The sequence below is a fragment of the Muntiacus reevesi genome, chromosome 4, assembly GCF_963930625.1.
Source record: "Muntiacus reevesi chromosome 4, mMunRee1.1, whole genome shotgun sequence".
Classification (NCBI taxonomy): domain Eukaryota; kingdom Metazoa; phylum Chordata; class Mammalia; order Artiodactyla; family Cervidae; genus Muntiacus; species Muntiacus reevesi.
In genome coordinates, this window is record NC_089252.1 from 83,270,039 (window position 1) to 83,297,065 (window position 27,027).

At 38.4% G+C, this 27,027-nt stretch overlaps 1 protein-coding gene across 1 annotated transcript in view; it reads right to left on the minus strand.

Moving 5' to 3' along the window:
- CNTN4 (contactin 4) overlaps positions 1-27,027 on the minus strand; it is a 966,700-nt gene that overhangs the window by 829,577 nt on the left and 110,096 nt on the right. The window lies entirely within an intron of this gene.

The following is a 27,027-nucleotide window of genomic DNA, read 5'->3' on the forward strand; positions in this document are numbered from 1 at the left end:
TAAACTTAAACTCCAGGTGGTTCTGATAATAATTTAGACTTGAAACAAACTTACATTTCTTTCAGTTCTAAACTGTATCTTCATGCTTCCTTTTCTGAGCTCTAGATCTACTTAGCAAACTGACTATGTGAAACCTCTATTTGGATACCCTAAAGGAATCTCAAACTCAACTTGCCTGAAAACAAGTACATGACTACCTGTACCAACCTCTTTTCCCATGAAATGGCCTACTTTTACTGTTGATAGCACGAATTTTTAGATTGGTTTCCTGACATATCTACTGGCACAACTGTATACAGTTTAGTTAAAGTAGTTGAAATAGGAACAGCACTTAACGTTTATATTCCAGCACAGGCTGCAAAGCCTCCTCCACAGCGGCCACTTAAAACCCAAATGCTGAGTGGTGGTATGCAACAGTTAATGACTGAATTGTCCCAAGAACATGTACAATACTAGATGCTCCTGTTACTTCTCAATCATTACAATTTAAAATCACATGAGAACATTTTACTAAAAACTAGTTCTCTAGTCACCATAGTCACCATTGATGCATCGCATGCTTATCATATAGAGACAGGAGAAAGGACTTTGCAATTTGCACTGGAAAGATTTATTATACAAAGATTCAAAATGTTAGGGGAAGCACACTGACTGTAACCACCCACCCTGGCCAGGCACCATAGTAACCATTTGCATGAGTTGTTTTAGGACAGGAGGTCCTGGTCAAGGAACACAGAACTAATAAGCCACCACCAACGAGAAGAGTTCGGGAAAGGTCATAAAGGAGACACCACATGTCCGACCACCTCCCAGAATCCTCCTTCCTGGCATCCATCTTGGCTGAACAAAGCGTGCACCACCAGGAAGTCAGAATGACTGGCTAAAGACAACCCGGAAACTAATCCCATCACCATAAAACCTGAGATTGCCAGCCACGTGGCAGAGCTGTTCTCCCGGGTTCCCTTACCCTCCTGCTCTCCACCCGGGCGCCCTTTCCCAATAAAATCTCTTGCTTTGTCAGCACATGCGTCTCCTCAGACAATTCATTTCCGAGTGTTAGACAAGAGCCCGGTTTCGGGCCCTGGAAGGGGTCCCCCTTCCTGCAACAAAAATACAGATAAACAACGCTATGACTTTTTTAAGTTAGAAAAATTAAACAATATGGGAAGAGTTTAATTTCTTCAAAATTTTGACAAATTTTGGGTTTCCCTGGTGACGCAGTGGATAAGAACACGAGTTCAATCCATGGTCCGAGAAGATTCCACATGCCGCAGGGCAATTAAGCCCATGGCCCACAACTACTGAGTCGGCACACTCTAGAGCCTGTGCTCTGCAATGAGAGAAGCCACTGCAATGACAATCCCCACACAGCAGAATGATCAACTTGCTGCAATGAGAGACAGTCCATGCAAAGCAATGAAGACCCAGTGCAGTCAGAAATAAGTAAATACAAATTTTGACAAACTTCTAAAAAATGTTTACTACAGCATTTTGAAACACAGCCTAAGATATTCCCTTCCTAAATAGGTATCTGGAATTCTCTAGGACCGCATCAAAGTTAGCTTTCATATTAATAAACTGCTTAATTGAAATAGCTTTCATATTATCCTGCTATATACACCTCTTCACACCTGGATAAACGTATAAATAGATAATGTTAGCACATCATTAAATCACATGCAATTCAAAATAATCATTCGATTCAAGCTCTATTCAAAAGAGAAATAGGACAGGGGAAAAGAAATCATTTTGTTTCTGAAATATACAGACTTTTGGGTATTCTTCGCCACTCTGTACTTTTGTTAGTTCTGAGTGAACGCTAAGACAAGAGATCTTATCAAGGCCACAGATTAGCCAAAATAAATGAGAACTCAATTTTCCCAAATACCTATGGCCTTTTCCCATTGAAAAATAAATTCTGAGCAATACTATTCAAAGCAAGTAAACAAGCTTTATCAAAGTTTCAAGCAACAAGAAAGACAAGTATCTGGTTTCCACTTAGCATAAACTTGGATCTTATAATGGAGGTAATAATGAAATGCAATGGAATGCTTCTTTGGTGGAGAAAGGCATGCTAAGTAAGCAAGAGAATAGAATAGGGGAAAAAAAAAAAGACAAAAGCAGTATGGTCTTTGTGAAGATCACACTGATAAAATGATCAAACTTCACTTAGACTAACTGATGAAGATTAAAATATAATTCCTTTATGGCAAAGGCAATCAACAATGCATTTGCCTCAAGCTAAAGAAAACTGTATGTCTTCCTTACTCTAGGAGCTTTACCCAGTATTGTTAGCTCTGTAAGAGGACGTTTAATGAATTTTCCTATCAGATATTATCAGCAGGATTTCCTGCCAAAGATTTCTTGGTCCAGCATCTGGAAAAAAGTCACTTCTATAAATAGTTCTGTATATAAACAAGGTAAGCAGAGAAACTCCACAAGCTGATGAAGTTTGTTAGTCTCAGCTAGATGCAATAAAGACCTCTTAATAAATATTATAGATTCTGTTGTAGGTTGTCATTTCAGAATCTAAAGCTACCTGGCAAATTCTCATCTGAAAATAAGGAAAACCTACTAGATGCCTAAATGAGGAAGAAGTCATATGGAATTACAGGCATGGGTGGAAATACTGCCAATGCTAATTATATCAGGTCAATTTTCCAGGAACTGCTCTTGTTTGCTTTTCTTCCACCTTTTGCTGTGTTTTCACTTCTTATAAAAAAGACCATGAATACTTTTGAGAGAGGAGAACTCACTGGCCTCAAACCAAGGAGTTTGGATGGACTTTTCCATTAAATATCTTGAAAGTCATTTCTCTAAAGAGCTTCTTCATATGCAAAACTAGAAGGGTGAGCTAGATGAGCTTCACGTCTCTGCAAGAGAAAATAACTATCATACCCAGGTTGATTCTATCATACTGCTGCTTTATCAGAAGGTTTATTAGAGAAAACACTCAAACAAACACCCAGAAAATAGTCTGAAGATTCTCAACATATTTCATTTCCCACACCATCCACACCTGTCCTCAATTAGCGCAGATAATGCTAAAGAGGAATTATTCAAAGTCAAGTACTACATACTGAATTGTACCTGCTTCGTTCAGAAAGGCTGTCTATATGGTAGTACATATAGTCATGAGGGAGAATGCAGAATATATCACAAGACTGAAAGGGAAGAAAAAAAGGAGGCAAAAGCTTTTTAATCGACCACTTAAAAGGTTATGTAGAGGCCACAAGGTGAAGGTATGAAGTATGTTTCTAGTGGAGAATGCTGTCTACTGACAAGGAAACACTCGATATTCTTATGATTTTATTGAGTGAAGAGTGTATAGCGCATTTCAGTCCTGGATCAGTTAAGAATCTGGTATGTAAAAATAAAAGCCCATCAATTCTTAGCATTCCTTTGGGGTTTCTGTGGGTATATGTTTAATAACTGTCATATCTCCAAACAGTTCAGTCTGACCCCCATTTAGTTTAAAAACATAATGATAGTAGCCAGAGTTACCAGCCACGCTTGGATGGTTTAAATGCTCCTAACTGGTACGCCATTAACCAATTTTTTAGTATGCAAACAGATTTATATTTGAAAGGCTCAAACATCTTCAGGAAACCGATTAGGGCACTTCATAAAAGCAGAATCTATTTGCCAAGGTCAAAAAGCTCCTGAATCTCTTCCTCAATTCGATTTTTTTTTTATGACTTTCTACCCCCAAAGTTGTCTAATTTAAGTCCTGTTAATCCCTTGGCAGGGCTGTTTTGAGATATGGATGGGAGGATGATTGGAGAAGGAAAGGGCGACCCTTTCACTTTCACTTTTCAATACCTTGGCAGAGCTGTTTTGAAATATGGATGGGAGGATGATATGCAAAGGGTGTCATGGGTGTGGTCTCAACTATAGCAGACCACACAAACGAAAACAAATACTTTCGCACTTCATGTTTTACATCTGTTGAATCAGCAAAGATCAAAAGATTTACACTGTGCTGATAAGTGGGCTGTAACAACATTTTCAGTGGGTGTATTCATTGATACAAATTCTGTGGAGGATTATTTACCAGTTATCTATTAAAAGCAAAAAGACTTCTTTGGGGGGACTCGGGGATGCCTCCTCTAGAAATACAAAAGCCTAGAAAAACACAGTCATTGAAGCACTTCTTTACTGGTTGTAATAGCTACCTAATAGGGTTGTTGTAAAGAACAAAAGTGGCCTTTTACTGGTGTTAGTAGTTTGCAGATGCGTGTAGTCACTCAGTCGTGTCTGACTCTTTGAGACCTCATGAACTGCAGCCTGCCAGGCTCCTCTGTCCATGGGATTTCCCAGACGAGAACCCTGGAGTGGGCTGCCATTTCCTCCTCCAGGGCATCTTTCCACCCAGGGATAAAACCCACGTCTCTCGTGGCTCTTGCATTGGCAAGCAAATTCTTTACCACTGAGCCACCTGGAAAGCCCTGGTGTTGGTGGTAAGCACTGATAAAATTTAGCATCTAATTATTATTAGATGATGGTACAAATATTTTTTTTAATACTACAGAATTTCAGAGAAGTAGAGCAGAGCCTCATATTCATTATGGTAGAAATAAGCCTATGTGTGTACTACACATACCTGTACCTAGAACATGGAATTTACATTCTTTCTGGTAAAACATCTACTTTTGCTTCAGTGACTACACTACAGCCTTTGTGTAGATCACAACAAACTGGAAAATCCTTACAGAGATGGCAATACCAGACTACCTTACCTGTCTCCTGAGAAACCTGTATGCAGGTCAAGAAGCAACAGTTAGAACTGTACACGGAACAAACTGGCTCAAAATTGGAAAGGAGTACATCAAGGCTGTATATTGTCACCTGGCTTATTTAACTTCTATGAAGAGTATATCATGTGAAATGCCAGATTGAATAAAGCTCAAGCTGGAATCAAGATTGCAGGGAGAAATAGCAACAACCTCAGATATGCAGATGGCACCACCCTAATGGCAGAAAGTGAAGAGGAACTAAAGAACCTCTTGATGGAGGTGAAAGAGGAGAGTGGAAAAGCTGGCTTAAAACTTACCTTTCAGAAAATGAAGATTATGGCATCCAATCCCATCCCATCACTCCATAGAAAACAGATGGGGGAGAATGGAAACTGAGAGACTTTATTTTCTTGGGCTCCAAAATCACTGCAGATGACCACTGCAGCCATGAAATTAAAAGATGCTTGTTCCTTGGAAGAAAAGCTATGACAAACCTAGACAGCATATTAAAAAGCAGATACATCACCTTGCTGACAAAGGTCCATCTAGTCAAAGCTATGATTTTTCCAGTAGTCATGTACGGATGTGTGAGTTGGACCATAAAGAAGGCTGAGTCTCTTTGATGCAAGAATTGATGCTTTTGAATTGAGGTGCTGGAGAAGGCTCTTGAGGGTCTTGGACAGCAAGGAGATCAAATCAGTCAATCCTAAAGGAAATCAATTCTGAATATTAATTTGGAAGGACTGATGTTGAAGTTGAATCTCCAATACTTTGGCCACCTGATGCGAAGAGCTAATTCACTGGAAAAAACCCTGATGCTAGGAATGATTGAGGGAAAGAGGAGAAGGGGGTGACAGAGGATGAGATGGCTGAATGGCATCATTGATTCAATGGACATGAGTTTGAGCAAGCCCTGGGAAATAGTGAAGGACAGGGAAGCCTGGCATGCTGCAGTCCATGGGGTTGCAGAGAGTCAGACACAACTGAGCAACTGAACAACAACAAAATCCTGCCAATTGGCTAAATTTCTTTACAAAGAAGTATAGTTTATGTATAATAATATGTGTTAATTTCACAGGAATGCTTCACACTGAAATAACAAATGTCTAAAAGATCAGAGAAAAACACAAGAACCTTGTAATCTGGATCAAAATTATCATTATCTTATTAGAACGTAATTGAGTTGAAGAGTAGTTTAAACACTTTCTGGGTTTTCCTTTTCTGTAGCTAAATGACATTCTAACCAGTATCAACCATTCACTTTAGCTGAATGACAAAGAGAAAATATGTGAAGTAAAAGTATATTCATTTGACATTAATCCAAAATAACCAATTTGTTTCTTACGAGCCTGAGCTGTTGCTGAGGTGGATTTGTTGAATTAGAGCAGCAACTTTTCCTCAGGAATCTTCTAACTTTGCTCCAATCACTGGAGTCATGTTTATGCATTTCCTTGCACAGATATACTGCTTCCTCAGACAACTCTTGAGAATAGAACTCTTTATCAGATGATTGACTATCAAACAGTGAGATGACAAGCCAGCTATGTTAAAAATATGAAAAGGCATTTAAATTTAAACATAAAGGAGATCATACGAATGAAAAAATAGAGGGAATGCAGAAGAATGAATTAGGAAAACTCCTTCCCTTCCTTTTCTCTCAAGAGCTTTTCCATACCTAAGCAGGAAAGTTGGGTTGTGCTATCCAGTATGGTACCAATATTTAGAGCTGTGCTATCCAGTATGGTACCACTAGCCATGTATGACTACTGAGGGCTTGTAAGGCAGCTAGTAAGAAATGAAGAGATGATGCAAAAAAACGAGTGTAATGTATCTTACTCAAAATTGTTTTAATACTGGTAAATGTGGATATATTTTGAGAAATATATATATATATATAATTTCACCTGTTTCATTATACTCTTTATTGTGACTTGTAGAAAAATCGAAATTATACTTTTGGCTCATTGTGTATTTCCGCTGGACGGGACAGAACTGAAACATCATTATCTATGACATATGTATGTGCCAGGGTTCCGTTTTGTGTACTTAGCTTCGATGTTTCCAGTAGCTAAGTCTGTCTCTAAAGGGGAAGAACCCATATATCTGTACAACTGCATCTTCCCTGGGCTTGGGAAAACTGGTTACTCCCATTATATGGGTCCAGCTTTTCCTCCTCAAAACAAGGTTCTACCCAACACAGTGCTGCAGTCAAAAAGCTTGAGTTTCCAGCTGGATTACCTCAGTAAACCACTGAAATGATTGAGTTCCTGTCTCAGGTACAAAATGTCTGCCTCTCTAGCTATCAGCTAGACTGCTACGAAAGTCATTTAAGTCATTTAGTTTTATCTCAATAAATGGCGTACTGAACAACGAACCCTTTGCAATCCATCTAAGTTGCAGCAGAAATACTGCATCTCTGCTGCCAGTCACACTGCTGTTTACAACAGGTGGCAACTGATTTGTTCATTCCTAAGTCATAACTTGGACTTTTCCATGATGTTTCTTTTTCAAAGCAAGTGAATGGGGCATAGTTCTCTGATAAAGTGTATAATGATGATCACAGTATTAGAACTATGAGTAAAGAAACTGTAGATTAAAAACAGATTCAAATTCCATGATTACGTATTCCTGTTAACAACTGACTCTTTCATACACCCATGCATTCACGCAAACATCTGGAGCACGCCCTACTACCACAGCATGAAAACAATCAGGCTTTGGAGTCAGAGATACCTGAATGTTAATTTTAGCCACTTCAAGTGTTCTAGGTGTGTGTGTGGGTGTTAGTCACTCAGTCGTGTCCGACTCTTTGCAACCCCATGGACTGTAGCCCACCAGGCTCCTCTATCCGTGAAATTCTCCAGGCAAGAATACTGGAGTGGGTTGCCAGTTCCTGCTCCTCAAGTGTTCTGTACAGCCCTGTAACCTCTGTAATGTTGGAATAAACTGTTAAGACCAGAAGATTTTTAGGCAATTAAATGAGATATTACTTGTAAAAAAATTAGCATATTTTCTGGCAGAAGGTTAGCTAAAATAATATTTACTATTATGTACTTACTGTTCTCAATACTGAAGGTACTATAAGACACAGGCTCTGCCTTCAAGGCATTATTTAGATTATCATCCATCAGCTATATTTAAGAAAGTCTATAAGAGTGGCTTTTTTAAGAATCCTGGTAACTAAATAGTATGAAATAGTAAATCTCAGGCTATTATCCTGACTTAGCACCGTTTAAGGACAATCTTAACCCTCAGAAGGTCCTTTCAATAAGCCGAAGGAATTTTGCACATTAAAATACAGTTCACTGTGTTTCACTTGTTATTTCAAAACTGTAATTCAGCAAACTCTTGAGGAAACAATGATTCCCTCTTCTACCATGCTTAAAGTTACCCTAAATACTTTATTAAATAGATTTCCTCTTAAGACATTTTTTAGTAACACACAAAACTGATCATCATCACATCCTAATCAATAATCACTTATCACGATCCTCTAGTTCAGGAAGGGAGGTGAGATATCAGTGATGGAAAACAAGTAACTTCTTGCCTCCTTCCATAAACTTAGCTATGTAAACTCTTGCCATGAACAGCCATCATCTTTCCCATTTTTCTGTACTAAACGAGAGAGCAATAAGATTTCCACAGAAAGGCCCTATGGGCAATTCCCCAAGACTACTGTATTAGAGTTCTCAAAATAAAAGTTGTACCAACTTGTAAGCGTTTTTATACAGAGTAGGAACCACACTGACACGGAAAAGTGATTCTGCCACCTACTATGAAAACGGATTATGAGCCTCCCTTTTGTAGATAGCTACAATATCACATCTCATACATTCCACACACTAGAATGACTACTGTCTTTTTTTTTTTTTTTTTTTTTTTTAATGTGCTCTCTTTTTGTGCTGGGTCTTTATTTCTGTGTGTGGGCTTTCTCTAGTTGCAGTAAGTGACGGCTACTCTCCAGTTCCAGAGGCTTCTCTAGTTGCCGAGCACATGCTCTAGGGCATCTGGGCTTCAGGAACTGTGGTTTCTGGGCTCTAGAGCACAGGCTCGGGAGTTGCGGCACACGGGGTTAGCTGTCCCACGCCATGCGGGACCTTCCTGGATCAGGGATGGAACCCGTGTCTTCTGCCATTGGCAGGCCGATTCTTTACCACTGAGCCACCAGGGAAGCCCCTGGAATGACTGCTTTTAAATCAACCAAATACTATCCAATAACTATTAACTGATAACAGAAGACATAACCCCATTTTCAAAAGACTTAACATGTTGTTTTTATATAGGTCTAAATTCTAAGCATTCATACATGTTTTCATATTTACTTCAAGTTGTTATAGTTGAAGACTACCCTCAAAACCCAAGTAAAATGACTTAACAATCAGAGCCTCAGTATCTTGAGCTGTAAAATGGAGACATTTGTATCTGAACTGCAGTCCTATTAGAAATCACAGTCTTATTACCTCTACTGGCTTGGGCAGGGGTCTGCTAACTTTTTCGTAAAGATCTAGAGGATAAATATTTTCAGCTTTGCAGACCATAAAATCTGTATCAGAACTACTCAATTCTGTTGATGTAACATGAAATCAGTATAAACGATACAAACACAGATGAGTGGGGTTGTGTGCCATTAAACCTTATTTATGGACACTGACATTTGAATGTCATGACTTTCATATCATGAATTACTATTCTTTTGTATTTTTCCAACCATCTACAAATTAAAACAACAACAAAAAACTTGCTTAGTAAGTGGAAGACATATAAAGAAGTAGATAACAGAATTTGACCACCTGGCCATAGATTGCCAACCCCTTGGCCAGAAGACTCAGATCCAAGCTTAGGTAAATTGATTATGTATTTAACTGGCCAAAATGTTTTTGTTAAAAAATCACTTGTAACAAATTGAAAATGCTTTTCTCTATATACAAAACCACGGTGTTTTAATTTGCTTAACTTTAAATTCTGTTTAACACTTTTTTCCAGGGAAAAAAAGAAACTTTTCACTATTTAATCACCTCCCACTTTATAGGTCTTTTAGTAGTATTTTCTAACATAGAAAGTTCAACTATGGTACTTCAAAAGATTGCAAACAAATTTATTTACAGTACTTGTTAAACATACTGCTTATTTTCCTTACTAAATTAACTGTGGTTTGTGAAACAAACAAATGAATCCAACAACACAAGATGCAAAAACAATTTCAAAGAGTAGGTCTTCATTTACTATTTAATCTCCTTTCTGCCACTGACTTAAAAACATCTGCCAGGAAGAGGTGCAAACACCATATTTCTCCAGTTACATAATGTTAATTATAATGGAATTACACCACAAATAAAATCTTAATCATGTTGGCCACTCTTCTCTGTGTTCTTATTACTTACTCAGACTCCCAATCCATTAAATCTGTTGTGCTGCCTTATTAAAAAGGGCAGAATTGCAGGGAGAGAAAAGATGAATTTGATTTGGTCAAAAGGTCAAGGCATAATAATTTACTTGAATAAGTACAGTGGGGCATCATCTTTTCATCCCTTTTTATCTTGTGCTTTCAATGCTGAATTATATTAATAATGAACAAAAGATGGTGAATATCAGGGCAGTTATCCTTAGATGATCAAGCAGACAACACCATTTTAGTATTAGTTGACTTTAGTGTTAGCTGTTCTCCTGACATTAAGTTAGAGTTTACAGAGATTTAACAATCATTCCTAATCCATCATTATCTTGTAATCCAATTTATTTACCTTATTGAAACTAATTACAATGACAAGTAAAATTTTTAGGGATACAAGGATTAGTACTGTAAGTCAGAAAAGTTCACAAGTGGTCAGAATAGGTTTCTGTTTTGTTTTCTGAGTCATGGCATCACCGTAGGCCCCAAACAATCAACACATTATCCACATTACATGGATGCACATGCCTACACATAGTTAAATACAAAGGTAGTGACAGAAGGCAGTATAAAGCAGGGATTAGGAGCACATACTTATAGAACCGGACTGACCAGTTTTGTAAGCTCAGCCATTTATATATGTGTGTGACCTTAAATAATTCACTTATTTTATGCCTGAGTTTCTTTGTATGCAAAATGGAAAAAAAAGAACAGCTTTTGGGTTTCCCTGATAGCTCAGTTGGTAAAGAATCTGCCTGCAACACAGGAGACCCCAGTTCAATTCCTGGGTCGGGAAGATCCCCTGGAGAAGGGATAGGCTACCCACACCAGTATTCTTGGACTTCCCTTGTGGTTCAGCTGGTAAAGAATCCACCTGCAATGCGAGAGACCTGGGTTCGATGCCTAGGTTGGGAAGATCCTCTGGAGAAGGGAAAGACTACCCACTCCAATATTCTGGCCCTAGAGAATTCCATAGGCTGTATAGTCCATGAGGTTGCAAAGAGTTGGATATAACTGAACAACTTTCACTTCACTTTCCACAGAATGTTAGAATGATTAGAAAAATATGCATAAAGTTTTTAATACATTATCTGACATAAAGTAAGAACATGTAAATGTTTGCCAAATAAAGCAATGGCTAAAAATGTATTTTCCATTGAATAATATTCTATATTACTCCTTCTTTATAATATTTGAACTCTAATAGGTCATTACTATAAAGCTTTTCTTAGACCTCTATAAGAAAAACAAGACATAGGAACAGTCCCTCCATAATAAACATTTGCCAATGATACATTTGAAACAGGAATCTAAGTGTTGTTTGGCTCAAATACCACCAATGTCTGACACAACTGATGAAACAAAATTACAGGGAACAGGGCCCTTACTTCAAAAGCACCTACTAATGAGGAAGCCTTTAACCAGCTGTACAGACTTGAGTCCCCTATACTAATCCCGAAAATCAGCCACTTCACTGGCTCCTGCTCTGTACATAAAGTGTTTGCTCTCAGTTCCATGCGTTCCTTTATTCTAGTATCCCTATGACCTGTCTCCAAAATTCCAGGTCCTCATCAATAAACTTGACAAGATTCTTAACTGAGCCCTATTTAGCAGCACATCACTTTGCTAACTACTATATGGAAAGTCAAGACACAAAGGAGGCAGGCACAAACCATCAAGGAGATTAAAATCTATTTAGACAAACAAAACATTACAAAGGTGGACAACAATGGCAACGTGAAACCATACAAAAGGAAGTAAGAACTCAGAAGGCAAGCATAGGTGCACTGCTTTAGTGTCCACACTGCATTCTCACCAGTACAGTAATTCGTTTTGTGCCCCCAATCCACCGTTGATCAGCAAGTTAAAAAAAAAAAAAACAACTACCATCTTGATATTACAGACTACTGAACAGAGTCTCAGGAAATCTAAGTAACCTGCTCAAGGTCTTAAAATTAGACATAAACCCATAGTGCAGAACCTAGATCTTCACGCTCACATTCATGATTTTAAACTACAGCACTCCGTTTCCTTAAAGGAGAGACCCACAGGATTCAAGCACTCTGTGATCACTCGCCAGAGAAAGGGGATGAGCCAGTTAATGACGAGTGGTCAGAAGAGGGCATCTGACAGAAGAGGGGAAGGTCATCGCAAATGGAAAATGGCATCAGTTCAATAAGATATAGAAAAAGTTCAGATTAATGGCTTTAAAAAAAGTGTTTGGAAAGGAAGTCTGTGTTGACAAGAACAGGAAAGTCATCAGCTACTATCCTGCACTCCCTATTGGCTGTGCAAAAGATGGCGGAGAAGGACCGGAATTTTAAAGCAACTGTGTCGAGCATTATCAAGTTAAAATCCAACTCCAGCAGTACTAATACCCTTCTATCCCTTGATCTCGAGACTAAAATGACCTACACACTACACACTCAGTCAATCTGATTAACTTGGGATCCCCAAACCAACTGCTATCCCATACTGAATGACGGGGGATAATTGGGCAAACCTTAAGATATATGGTACACTTAGGATGTTAGAAGCACTGCACTAAGATCTTTCACATTATTTCATTTATTCTTCAAAATAACCACAGCAGCTGTGTCAGGGTCCTCAAGACTCCCCCTAAAGCTAAAGGCTTGCTAGTTTCAGCATGTAAGCTTCACTTGTGTGTAGGATTTATGACAAAGGTGTAGTAGGAAAACGAAGAGAGGTAATCAAGAAAAAAATCACAGGCAGAGTCTGGAGTAATCCAAATGCCAAGCTTCCTTATGCTTTCTCCCAATGAAGTGGTCACAGAGAGTGTACACTTTCCCAGCAATGACAATGCATCAATATGTCTGCAATCTTTCTGTCCAGAGAAGCTGATTAGGGACTCAGTGTGGGCACTGAGAATTAGTTTTGTTTGTGGGAGGGCTGGCCACATAGGCACTCTCTGCTGGAATTACCTAAATTCCATACAACTGAAAGAAAGCAGGTATCCAACATACACCAAATTATTTGTACAGGCAGCTTACATATACTGAGCTACTCTTATCAATTACAAAAATTTGTATCATTATTAGCCAAAGGTCAATCTCACATGCATGCCTCTTAGGATAGTAGTCTTAGGTCTAACATATCAACTGTTTCCTACACAGAGGAAATTATTATTATTTCATGCAGATGAAGTAACTAAATTACAGGTAGCATCACTGTCAAGCAGGAGTCAGTCTCAGTGTCGTACACTGTGAACTTAACTTGAGTTTTCCACTCAGAACACCAACTGGAGGAGTATCTATTTACTGGTTGTTCATCCCCTATTGGTTAAGGTTCTCAGGAGGTATTAACCCTTCATTATTACACCCCTGTAGTAGGAAATGACAACCCACTCCAGTATCCTTGCCTGGAAAACTTCACGAACTGAGGAGTCTGGCAAACCCCCGTCCTCGGGGTTGTAAAGAGTCGGACATGACTGAGCACTGCACTGCACTGCATATTAGGGAAATCTTAGGTCAGAAAGCAAGAATCCCTGAAGCAGAACACAACCTGATTTTGCAACAAGGATGGGAGCCAAAATCTGCATCCAGAGAATCAAAGAAGGGACATAGAAAGTATCAATAGCCTGTATTAGACCCCAGGCTAATATCCACCATACGTGAGTCCTAATCCTTATGCCATACCTGAGTCATCATGGTGGGTAATATCAAATTCCCTCATAATGGATTCGAAGTCCCTAAGTAGCTTTCTTTTCTTTTTCTTTATTTTCTTTTTGGGCTCCAAAATCACTGCCGATGGTGACTGCAGCCATGAAACTAAAAGACACTTGCTCCTTGGAAGAAAAATTATGGCCAACCTAGACAGCATATTAAAATGCATAGACATTACTTTGCCAACAAATTTCCATCAAGTCAAAGCTATGGTTTTTCCATTAGTCATGATGTGAGAGTTGGACTATAAAGAAAGCTGAGGGCCAAAGAATTGATGCTTTTGAACTGTGGTGCTGGAGAAGACTATTGAGAGTCCCTTGAACTGCAAGCAGATCCAACCTGTTCATTCTAAGGGAGACTAATTCTGAGTGTTCATTGGAAGGACTGATGCTGAAGATGAACTCCAACACTTAGGCCACCTGATGTGAAGAACTGACTTCTTGGAAAAGACCCTGATGCTGGGAAAGACTGAAGGCGGGAGAAGAAGGGGACAACAGAGGATGAGATGGTTAGATGGCATCACCAACTTGATGGATATGAGTCTGAGTAAGCTCCAGGAGCTGGTGATGGACAGGGAAACCTGCTGTGCTGCATTCCATGGGGTTGCAAAGCGTTGGACACAACTGAGCAACTGAACTGAACTGAAGTAGCTTTCTTTACTGTCTGAGCCACAAGGGAAGAGGAATAAACAGTACAGACCAATGTGACAGTGCTAACTTCAGTTTGTTTGGCAAGGAGGATAAGAGTAAAAATCTGTCTTAAAAATTCCATGCATCTCAGCTCAACTTCCTTTGCAGAAAACCTATATGAGGTCAGCAATTGTTGATACAAATACAAAGCTAATACAAATAAATAAATAAAATTTTAAGTTTTGTAGAAAGCCTGACTCTGACTCAGTTTGGTTTCTGTTCAACACTCTAGGAGACATGAAGGTCTTATTTACATATTTGAAGAACTACTGATTAATAAAAGTAATATTTTTCAAGGGTTAGAAAATTACTACCACCGAGTTTTAGAATATTCATCCCCCCACCAAAGAAACTAAGTAAGTTCACTCCCGTATTGCTGTTCAAAGTCATTCCCAATCCCCCTCTTTCTAACCCCTAGCAATCACCAACATATTTTTTGTCATTATGAACTTGCCTATTCAGAAACTTCATATAAGTGGAACCATACAGTATATGACCCTTTGTGACTGGTTTCTTTTATGTAGCATAATATTTACAAGGTTAATCCATGTTATAGCATGTATCAGTAATTCATTGACTTTTATTTCCAAATAATATTCTATCACATGAATATTACATACTTTTTTATTTGCATATTAGTTGATGAACATTTAGGATGAGTCCACATTTTAATGACTAATGCCCCTTTGAACAGTGTGGCTTTATGTTCTCATTTCTCTTGGGTAAATTCTTAGGGGTTAAATTTCTGGGTCAAATGATAACCTTTATGTTTAATAGTGAGGTATAGCCAAACAGTTTTCCAAAAAGCTATGTTATTTTACAATCCTATCAGTAGTGTATGAGAGTTCAGATTTTTCCACTTTTTCATCAACACTTGTTACTGGCAAATACAAATATTTGAAGGCCAGTTACTTTCAGGACATCAATGGTTTGACTAAGAAACTTCCTCATTATTTGCATTCAATATTCATAAATACATATTTAGGAGAATACCTTCTCCTGGACTTTATAGTTACAAATGCCTGCAGACTACAAAAATGACATGCCCTCTAACAGTTGTTATCACAGTGGGAAAACAAAAACAGCCTCACCTACACATAACAGGTAGCAGACCATGGTAAGTTTTCACAGTAATTCCAAATGGAAAGATCAAACCCAAGAAGGTATGATTTGAGGATTACTGGGGCTTCCCTGATACCTCAGAGGTTAAAGCGTCTGCCTGCAATACGGGAGACCTGGGTTCGATCCCTGGGTCGGGAAGATCCCCTGGAGAAGGAAATGGCAACCCACTCCAGTATTCTTGCCTGGAGAATCCCATGGAGCCTGGTAGGCTACAGTCCACGGGGTCGCAAAGAGTCAGACACAACTGAGCGACTTCACTTCACTTAATCAGAGTAGTATTTGAGTGGGAGTAGAAGAACCTAACAAAAGAGAAAGTTAGATGTCATGAACTGAACGTTTGCATCCCCCCAAGTTCATGTGGTGAAGCCTTAACCCTCAGCATCATGGCATTTGGAGGCGGAGCCTTTGGAAGGTAATTAAGTTTAGATGAAGTCATGTGGGTAAGGCTTCCACAATGGGATCTGTGTCCTCATAACAACAGAGAGAAACCAAACCTAGCCTTCAACATGTAAAGAACACAGGAAGAAGCTGGCAATCTGCAAGCAAAAGGGTTCTCACCTGAAACCCCATCTCTTGACACTCTAGTCTCTTGACTTCTCAGCCTCTGTAATTCTGACAAATAAATACCTGCTCAAGCAACTCAGTATATGGTATTTTGTATGGCAGCTTGCTCTAAAACAATAGCATACCAGATGCAGGAAACATTATGAGTGACAACATAGAAAAACAAATGAGAGGTTGTATTTATCTAAAATCAAGTAGTGAAACACAGAACTCATTTAAACTTGACTTCTGATGGTGGAAACAATATTCTTCTGGTAAATGGAAAGGAAATGGAAAGAGAAGCTAAAATTAGATGTAGGAAGAAAGTTGTCATAGGGAAATAAATAGAATCATGGCATGAATTTGGCAAAGCTAATTCCATTAACTTTAAGGTCTATAATTCTGAAAAATGCCATCTTTTATTGGGGAATATTTGATTACTTATGATCCAGCTCAAAACAACCATAAAAAATAATGCTTAAATCAGTCTCCAATGTGAATAATGATCATGAGTTATAAGTAAATAAACAAATCTGTTATAAATTACATTGCCATAATTAAAACAAAAACAAAGTCGTATTTTTATTTCCTTTTATTGTTAATACAGGCCAAAATTTAAGAAAACTCCAAGGAGTGTAGAAAAGCCAAGACAGAGAACTGTCCCAAGTTAAGGAACTGGTTGAAATAAAAATCACCAACTCTTTTCCTTCAGAGTTACTGTTCACATCACACTAGACACATGAAAATTAGCACTGCAACAGTTCACCACTTCCATGCATCTAGGCATTCACAGATGAGCAGATCTGCCTCCTAGGAATGTGTTGAGAATTAGTATCTGCAAGCTCTGAGTAAACCTAGGGGACAGCTGAGCCCAAAGCCTCATCACTTCTTTAAACATTTAACACCTTCAACTCTAGCATTCTCTTTAACAGATGCTCCTCACATCCCACATGTCAGCACAGCTTCCTACAGTTCCTAAATATAGAAAACATGATGATACATTTTGGTCCTAACTGATAAGAAAAACTGGAATTGCCATAGGACTGTCTGATAAGTCACTCCTAGAATGATGAGATATGGAAGGACTTCATTTCTGAGAGAAAAAGGTGGGGGAGAAGAATGGTGAATCAGGAACAATCCTCCTTAGTTATGTGTAATCTTTTACTCTGCCTTTATAGCAGGAGAAAGGATCCCTTTGGTTTAACACAATAAACACAAGTTTCAGAAAAAGTATACAAGGTAAAGAACCAGCAATAAGGAATTTTTACAAATATTTAAACCAGTTTGCAAATCAATTTCTAAACATCCAGACCTGGGCATGTATGGGAAAATAGCAATTATTAGACTTAATATTTTAAAAGAAAATTACAAAATACATACCTGTTCCCAACTTCTTTAAAAACAGAAACATACCATGATAATTTGATCTCAAAATGCACATCTATAAACTTTCACTTTATCTGTAACTGGTTCGATCATTAAATTGGGTTGTACATTTAAATTCTTGTGCTTTTATCTCCCCTTAACTCCTCCACAGAAAGCTGTGATTAAATTGATGGTGTCTCTTCCTAACTTTAGGCACACGCCAACCTCTTTCATGTCTCCAGACACTCTGTACCTGCATTCCTGGCTCTCTGTAATCTTGTCCTCCTTGATCTTCGCATGCCTGCTTTTCACATCCTGTGAAACTCAGCTGAAATATTTTCTTCTAAAAAACACTGGCTTTCCCTTTAACACTAATTAGCCTCTATCCACGTAGCAGTCCATGTAGCCCTCTCTTCCTTCCCCTCAGTCACAACATTGCTATCACTGTAACTCTTTCTTATCTTCACACCACTTCTCTATTTGCTTTTACAAATTTATTTATTTATCTCTTACCATTTCCTTCTGAAGACTTTATCTCCACGAATGGCAGATCTATATTTAACGTATTTACTGCTCTTGGTATACCAACAATTTTTGCTGTTGCTGGTCAGTCGCTCAGTCATTTCTGACTCTTTGCCACCTCATGGACTGCAGCACGCCAGGCTTCCATGTCCTCACCATCTCCCGGAGTTTGCTCACGCTTAGGTCCACTGAGTGGGTGATACCATCCCACCATCTCATCCTCTGTCATCCCCTTCTCCGCCTGCCTTCAGTCCTTCCCAGCATCACTGTCTTTTTTAGAGTTAGCTCTTTGCACCAGGTAGCCAAAGTACTGGAGCTTCAGCTCATTTGAAGGCACTCAAATATTTTTTCAAATAATACACATTGTATATCTTTACATCTGGATTGCTACAGAAAGCTAATTATAGCTTCATGAAAATCTTTTTTCTTAACGTACTGCTTTATTTTCCAAACTTTATAAAATGAACACATGTACTTGACTTGTAAAATCAAGGAAAAAAAAAATCTGCTTTTGTGAGGGTTGCTTTCCCTTTAAAATGCTATTCTTAGGGCTTTGGTTTTCTGATAACTTCCATATATTTAGGTCAAAAGCAGTCATTTACTGCTTGATGTTCAGAATACAGGTATTAGTACATCTATGAAGATGAGGTTCACATTAGTAAAGAAGAAATTGAAATATCTGATAGCTCTAGAAATGATCATGACCTTCAAAACTTTCTGAAGGAAGAAAAATAGGTGTCAAACAATTGACAGATTTTGTAAAAGAGTAGAACAAACAGCATGAAACCACTTTCAGGAATGACAGCAATCAATCTTTTTCTTAAATGGCAACGTCCACAGCAGAGAGCAACTTGTTGGGAACCAGATCAGCCCTCCAGGCCAGGAAAGTGCCAGGAGAAGTACCATGTAAGCATGATAGCAAAGAGTAACCTTCCTATATTATAGACAGGAAGGAAGTCCAGAAGAAGATAAGGCATTGATAAAGCATGGGGGAAGAAGAACCATACCACACACACACAAAAAAAGACAAAAAAAAAAAAAGCCCCGTAGCACCAAAGTCCCAAAGAAGCAAACTAAAAGGGGATGAACTTTAATCCTTGAAAGAGAAACTTTAAGAAGTTAGATAAAGTCTGAATCCTACATTTAATGTCAGATCCTAAAGGAATAGGTTTTGAGACAGAGTATTCTCCTTCTCAGAATGTGGGTCCAAGTACATGCCATATAAAACAAAAAAAAAAGTCTTGTTATTTGAACTAAGTCACAAAGTAAAGGCCAGACTAGCAACAGGTATAATCCACCCACAGAGTGGGTGGTCTACAGACTAGTGGGCTATAGCTCCCTCAAACTTATTACAAAAGGGCAAGATCTATTAAAAAAAAAAGTAGATGAGATTGAGCCTGCAAGGATTTCAAAATGTTGTAGCTATGGGGTAAGAAAGTATGTGAACCAAAACCAGTCAGGGCATAGTATCAACTATAATCAAAATAAGATAAATCTTCAACACTTAGTGTGAATGTCAACTGGTACAAGCACTTCAGAAAACAATTCACTAGTGTATCTAGTAAAATTGACACGCATACCATACAACTTAATGATTCAACATCCATGGGTATGTTCTTAGAGAAACGTTTACATCATAAGCATGTATGCATCAGAGGATTTGTTGCCATTGTTAAAATGACATTTTTGAAACTAAAATGCCTAACCATACGAGAACAGATAAACATCATGTGATTGAGTCAGACACTAGACTATTATACTGCATTTAAAATGAACTACTGTGAGTGCTGATCATACTGAATATTGGGAGAAAGAAAGCAATTAGCCACAGGATACGCACTGTGTCATGTTTTTAAATTTTAACACAAAATAGTGTGTGCATATGTATGTGTGTGTATATGTATATATACAAACATATTAGCATAACAAGATGCGTATAAAAGTATAAATATTTGAATATGAAGGGAAAACACTTAAACCAGGATAATTAATACCTCTAAAGAGGTAGGAAGGAGACTTGGGTGAGAGGAGTTTCATTTGTATCTGTAACTTAAAGGTTTGACTGTATCTATAATGAAAATGGTTCTAAATAAACAGCAAAGTATTAAATTGTTTTCAAAGCTGGTTAAGAATACATGGATATGTATTAGTATTATCTTCTATAGGATTTATCTTCATAATATTTATAACTTGAACAATCAAAATGATAATTTTTTTTGCAGAACTTCTTTTCAACTTAACAGCAATATTTTAAATTACTGTTAAGTAAGATCTCACATTACATTTAAGAGTACTGAAGAGTAGGCACACTGAGATTTATTAATTGTGTACTTACTGAAATACAGACTGAGTCCCTACTCCAGTAGAAATGCTCTCTTATCTAAGACTTTGATAGTCTTCACATAATCAGTGTGGCTGACTTTATATGATCGTTTTCATGGAATCCATGCTCTTTTACTGACTTTGTGTTGGTGGAGGGGGGACAAACCTTATGTTGTCAAATGTCATGTTAGGAAGATTCATACTATAATGTCAACTTAAAATGTCAAAATTCAGTCATGCATAATTTCCTCCCTTTCATCTGAGACACTCTCTTACCACCATTACTAATTTTTGAAAGGAAAAGTGAAAGATGGGGGTGGCACTATCCCTTTCAAGGGAAAAAGTGACAGATATTTATAAAAGTTCAATATTAAACAAATGTAAACCTGATCAGTTCTTGATCACTGCTATCATGAAGACACCATTTAAGATTTATCACTATAATCTACTCATCAACTGTCCAAACTGAAGAAGAAAATAACATCAACTGATCTGAAGCACTGGATTATTTGAGGATATAGGAATACGCAGACTTCAAATGAAGTATTTGTACTCGTATCCCCTTAAGCTGCACTGAACTGAATTTCCACACTCAGGAGGTTAATGTGTTTAAACCACATTACCCACCTTATCTCTAGAAGCAAACCTTGGGCAAATATACATTTTTTAAAAAATCAGTCCTACCTTCCAATTGTGGAAATCTCTTAAATTAAGCCTAGGTAGAAAACATGCACAATCTGTAACTATGAAATGAGAGTGAAAAAACATAATATTCCAACAAATAACATGATGTAATGAATCTGAGTATGAAATAAACCTTCCAGCATTTTCTACCCTCATTTCTGAAAACAGTAAGGATTACAGAATGGCAATCAGTCCATTCCAACACCACTAACAAAAATTAAGTCCACTGATACAGTTGTTGCTAACCTCATCCCAGTTTCTGTAATTTAGATATGTACAACTAAGTCACTCACAGCAAAAATACATCTTTAACTGATTCACTTTGCTATTTTGTTACTTTATGCTGCCGGGGAAATTATATCCAATAAGAAAAACACTATCTCATTTCACCAATGGACTACTTAACTTCAGAAAAACAAAACCTGCTTTTCAGGGGGAAAGTGGAATTGGGTGATTGGCAGTTGGCAAAGCTGATGCAAGCCTGGTGAACACTTGATCTGTTGGCAACAGAAACACTTACACTGCACATCAGCTGAATTTGAGACCTTGGCAACATGAGCGTATTCATTAATATTGACTGCTACTTCTCAGTGGAGAAACACTGCTGAAGGTACAGGTGTAGATCATTCCAACTTTTTTCTTAGAAAATAACACACATCTGTTCACTGTAAAGTAATTACTGAATGGTAATTAGGGCTTAAGCACTGGGGTTTAAATAACAAAAGGAGTTTTTAGGACTTGGCCCAAATAGAACAAATGAAATATCAAGTTCTGTGCTATTTCACAATATAGCGTCTGAGAGGCAAGGAGTGAAACAGAAAGAACACCTAACTACCAAACTATAGGCTAAGAGCTTCAAGCTCAGAGTCCTTGCTCCCAACCTGACCAGCTTGTGAAGCTGAACCATATATCTCATCCCTCTGGACCTGAATCTCCTCAAAGAGAAAATGGGGAACTAGACAAAAGGTGACAACTCTCAACTCCACCATTTTAGGTGTCCCTTGACTTTCAGATATTTTAAAATAGTAATTTCAGTCAGCAGGTCAGGTTCCCAATTTGCTATCCAACACCAGACCAACCACATTATTAATTAAATTGATGCCAATATTAACAGATACCTAGAAAGTTCAGGTATACCTAGAAAATCAGGATCATCGAAAAAGCCAGAGTTTCAGAAAAACATCTATTTCTGCTTTATTGACTACGCCAAAGTCTTTGACTGTGTGGATCACAATAAACTGTGGAAAATTCTGAAAGAGATGGGAATACCAGACCACCTGACCTGCCTCTTGAGAAACCTGTATGCAGGTCAGGAAGCAACAGTTAGAACTGGACATGGAACAACAGACTGGTTCCAAGTAGGAAAAGGAATACGTTAAGGCTGTATATTGTCACCCTGCTTATTTAACTTACATGCAGAGTACATCATGAGAAACGCTGGGCTGGAGGAAGCACAAGCTGGAATCAAGATTGCCGGGAGAAATATCAATAACCTCAGATATGCAGATGACACCACCCTTACGGCAGCAAGTGAAGAACTAAAGAGCCTCTTGATGAAAGTGAAAGAGTAAAGTGAAAAAGTTGGCTTAAAGCTCAACATTCAGAAAACTAAGATCATGGCATCTGGTCCCATCACTTCATGGCAAATAGATGGGGAAACAGTGGAAAACAGTGACTGACTTTATTTTTCTGGGCTCCAAAAATCACTGCAGATGGTGACTGCAGCCATGAAATTAAAAGACACTTCCTGGAAGGAAAGTTATGACCAAACTAGACAGTATATTAAAAAGCAGAGACATTACTTTGCCAATAAAGGCCCATCTAGTCAAGGTTATGGTTTTTCCAGTGGTCATGTATGGATATGAGAGTTGGACTATAAAGAAAGCTGAGCGCCGAAGAATGGATGCTTTTGAACTGTGGTGTTGGAGAAGACTCTTGAGAGTCCCTTGGACTGCAAGGAGATCCAACCAGTCCATCCCAAAGGAGATCAGTCCTGGGTGTTCACTGGAAGGACTGATGTTGAAGCTGAAACTCCACTATTTTGGTCACCTGATGTGAAGAGCTGACTCATTTGAAAAGACCCTGATGCTGGGAAAGACTGAGGGCAGGAGGAGAAGGGGATGACAGAGGATGAGATGGTTGGATGGCATCACCGACTCGATGGACACAGGTTTGGGTGGACTCTGGGAGTTGCTGATGGACAGGGAGGCCTGGCGAGCTGCAGTTCAAGAGGTTGCAAAGAGTCGGACATGACTGAGCGACTGAACTGAACTGAACTGAACTCAGCCCAGACAGTGCATAAAAACATGGACTGTTAGGCAGAGCTGGTATTACCATATTCAAGTCTTAGTGTCTTATTTATAAAAGAGAAATAACACCCCCTTGTGGGAGAGACTGGCTCCTTGTTTAGCAAGGTTATTTCCTTTCCCTATTGCACCCATGGCTCGATTACATATCCCAGACTCTCTTGCAAGTAGGTGTAACCATATGACTGAGGTCTCACCAATGGCACATGGATAAAAGGACAGATACCTTTTCTATGTAACACCATTCTTGCTATCCTCACGTTTTTTCTCCCTTCTTGTGTCAGATGGAACACAGAATCCAGCAAAGGTTTCAGAAACTCTCTGAAAGGATAGACCACAATTGGAAGGACACATGTATAATAAATGGTTAGGTGAAATAAAAACATCTATTTCATGGTGCTTGTGCAGAGGACAAGGAGGGAGGGAACATGCTACGAGGGAACTAAGATCCCACATGCTGTGGGGCAACTAAGTTCTTGCACCACAACTACTTTCAGCCAAAGGTCCTGCATATGCAACTAAGACCCAATGCAGCCAAATAATACATTAACTTAACAAAACATTACATGCATTACAAGCATTACATCAACTGAAAATTCTTATCACAGTGTTCAGAAACAATGCGTATTAAACTCCTGCTAGTTATAATTTTTTATCACCTTTCTGATATTTCTCAGTTGACACCTCTGTATATTTCCTTCACTTTAGTCAATGTCAAATTGCAGAGACACCATAAGTGACCAACTGCTGCTGCTAAGTCACTTCAGTCGTGTCCGACTCTCTGCCACCCCATAGACGGCAGCCCACCAGGCTCCCCTGTCCTTGGGATTCTCCAGGCAAGAACACTGGAGTGGGTTATCATTTCCTTCTCCAATGCATGAAAGTGAAAAGTGAAAGTGAAGTCGCTCAGTCGTGTCCGACTCTTAGCGACCCCATGGACTGCAGCCCACCAGGCTCCTCCGCCCATGGGATTTTCCAGGCAAGAGTACGGGAGTGGGGTGCCATTGCCTTCTCCGAAGTGACCAACACACATATTTAAAACAAAATAGACTCTAAAAGTCATTCTTAATATTACTGACTAACAAATCAAAATACTGTCCAAGAAGAAACAAGTATGGCTTTTTTCTTCTTTCAGTAAAAATTCAATGCTCAAAAAATGTTATTTCACGGTAAAGGAGAACTCACATTCATTATTTAGAGCACACAGGCACAAAGGTATATTGATTTCTAGGTTTTATAATGAAATTTGCTTGATGTGGTTTTCTTCACAAATGAAATGAACATTGACCTGCCTGATTGCATATTGACAATAAAATCATCCTTAGATACAGAAGCCTTTGTAGATACTGTCAAGGAAAGTTAGACATGATGAACGGGCTCTTTTATAGGTTGACAATATTAGCGTTGATCCTAACTTTGATCTTTCCGTATGGTTTAGAAAGAGCAGGCAGAAAGCGATTAGTTCTCTACTACCTCACTTTACTTCAAAATAATCCTGTTTCAAGAACTTACTTGAGAAGAAGGGAGAGAGAGGGCCCATGGAAGGAAAAAGCACCTTGTAAGAGTTTACAACAACCAAACAAACACAGGTGAAACATTCTCACCTGTCAGTAAACATAACTGCCTAGGAAAAAGAAAAAAAAAGACCAGAAGAGCCACAATACTCGGGCAAAGTATTGAAAAGTATTCAACTCTTTTGCATTTCCTCAAAATGAGAATTTCATCTCTCACAATTGCTGATTAAGTGTTTCTGTGGTCATCTGCATAGGATACACCATCTTATCCACTCAGTACAGAAGTTTATTTAAAAATCTTACACAACTACAAAGGCAGAAACAGTTTTCTGAGAACTGTATACATGTCACTTGCTGAGACAAATATTATTTCTGTTGGATTCTGTGTTTCTAGTAGTATTGTTTGACCTTCAGAGGGAAAGAACTGTTAAAACTGCACAAGCACACTCTTCATTCATTATTGGGCAGCTAATAAGTGCCTGATATGCATTCACTTCAGTTCAGTTTAGTTGCTCGGTCGTTTCTGACTACATGCACTACAGCACGCCAGACCTCCCTGTCCATCACCAACTCCCAGAGTTTACTCAAACTCATGTCCATTAAGTCGGTGATGCCATCCAACCATCTCATCCTCTGTCGTCCCCTTCTCCTCCTGCCCTCAATCTTTCCCAGCATCGGGGTCATTTCAAATGAGTCAGTTTTTCGCATCAGGTGGCCAAAGTATTGGAGTTTCAGCTTCTACATCAGTCCTTCCAGTGAACACCCAGGACTGATCTCCTTTAGGATGCACTGGTTGGATCTCCTTGCAGTCCAAGGGACTCTCAAGAGTCTTCTCTAACACCACAGTTCAAAAGCATCAATTCTTCAGCGCTCAGCTATCTCTACAGTCCAACTCTCACATCCATACATGACCACTGGAAAAACCATAGCCTTGACTAGATGGACGTTTGTTGGCAAAGTAATGTTTTCTGCTTTTTAATATGCTGTCTAGGTTTAATATGCTGTCATAACTTTCCTTCCAAGGAGTAAGTGTCTTTTAATTTCATGGCTGCAATCACCATCTGCAGTAATTTTGGAGCCCCCCAAAATAAAGTCAGCCACTGTTTCCACATCTATTTGCCTGATACACATTAGGCTCTTAAAAAAATAAAAAAGATATGATCCCTGCTCTTGGAGAACTTATAATTGAATAAGAACTTGACTGAGTTGTATCTAGGTCCAAATTGGCTTCAGAAATATACAAGTTACTACATATCAAGTCTCAAGTTCCTGGTGGAAGTTACAGTTGGAGAAAAACTATGTGGTTCTTAAAATGGTCAAATAAGAGTAAAATTAGGTTGGTGCATCCCACTTAAAACAGTGATCACATTTTTAATTTTCAGAGTATTTCATAATCAGAAGAAAAGTTAAATAGTGGTATTTAGTAATTTTAAATTTATTATTTAAATATTACTAAATAATCCATTGGATATGACAGAAAATCATCCAAATAATAAAAAACATAGTAATAAGGCTAAAAAGTTTTTTGAAAGTCAATAGTTCATAGGAAAAGACAATACTAAAAGAATGTTAAAGATAATTCATTTTTACATGCATTTTCCTCATCTTTGTTAATAATAATAATTCATGATTTGAAGAAAGTGACGATTGTAAGGAAATCCTAATTATATCCCACTCTACATCCATCAGCTACAAATAAACACTTAAACAGAATAATATCTTCAGTGAGTTTCAAAGTAAACATATTTCATATAATTCTAAATTGACAGTTATGAGATTTTCATGTTATTCAGACCAGAAATCCTGTCCCGGACTTCCCCAGACGTCTGGTCGTTATGATGCTATGCTCCCACTGTGCAGGGCGAGTGTTCAATCCCTTGTTGGAAGTGGGATCCTGCATGCCACGTGACACGACCTGACATTTTTTTTTTTTAATACAGCTCCAGAAATACTGTCCTCACTCAGCTTTTTCAATCATTCATTCAACAAATTGCTATTTCAAAACCCAATGTCACTTCAAGAATTGACAGGGTTGCTATTTCTCTGGCCACACCGAATTTATCCATAGTGGTGTCTCACCTCCTTCAAGGATTCTGAAACAAGATTAGTACAAGAACATTTTTCTCATGTGCCCTAAGTCTAAATGGACAAG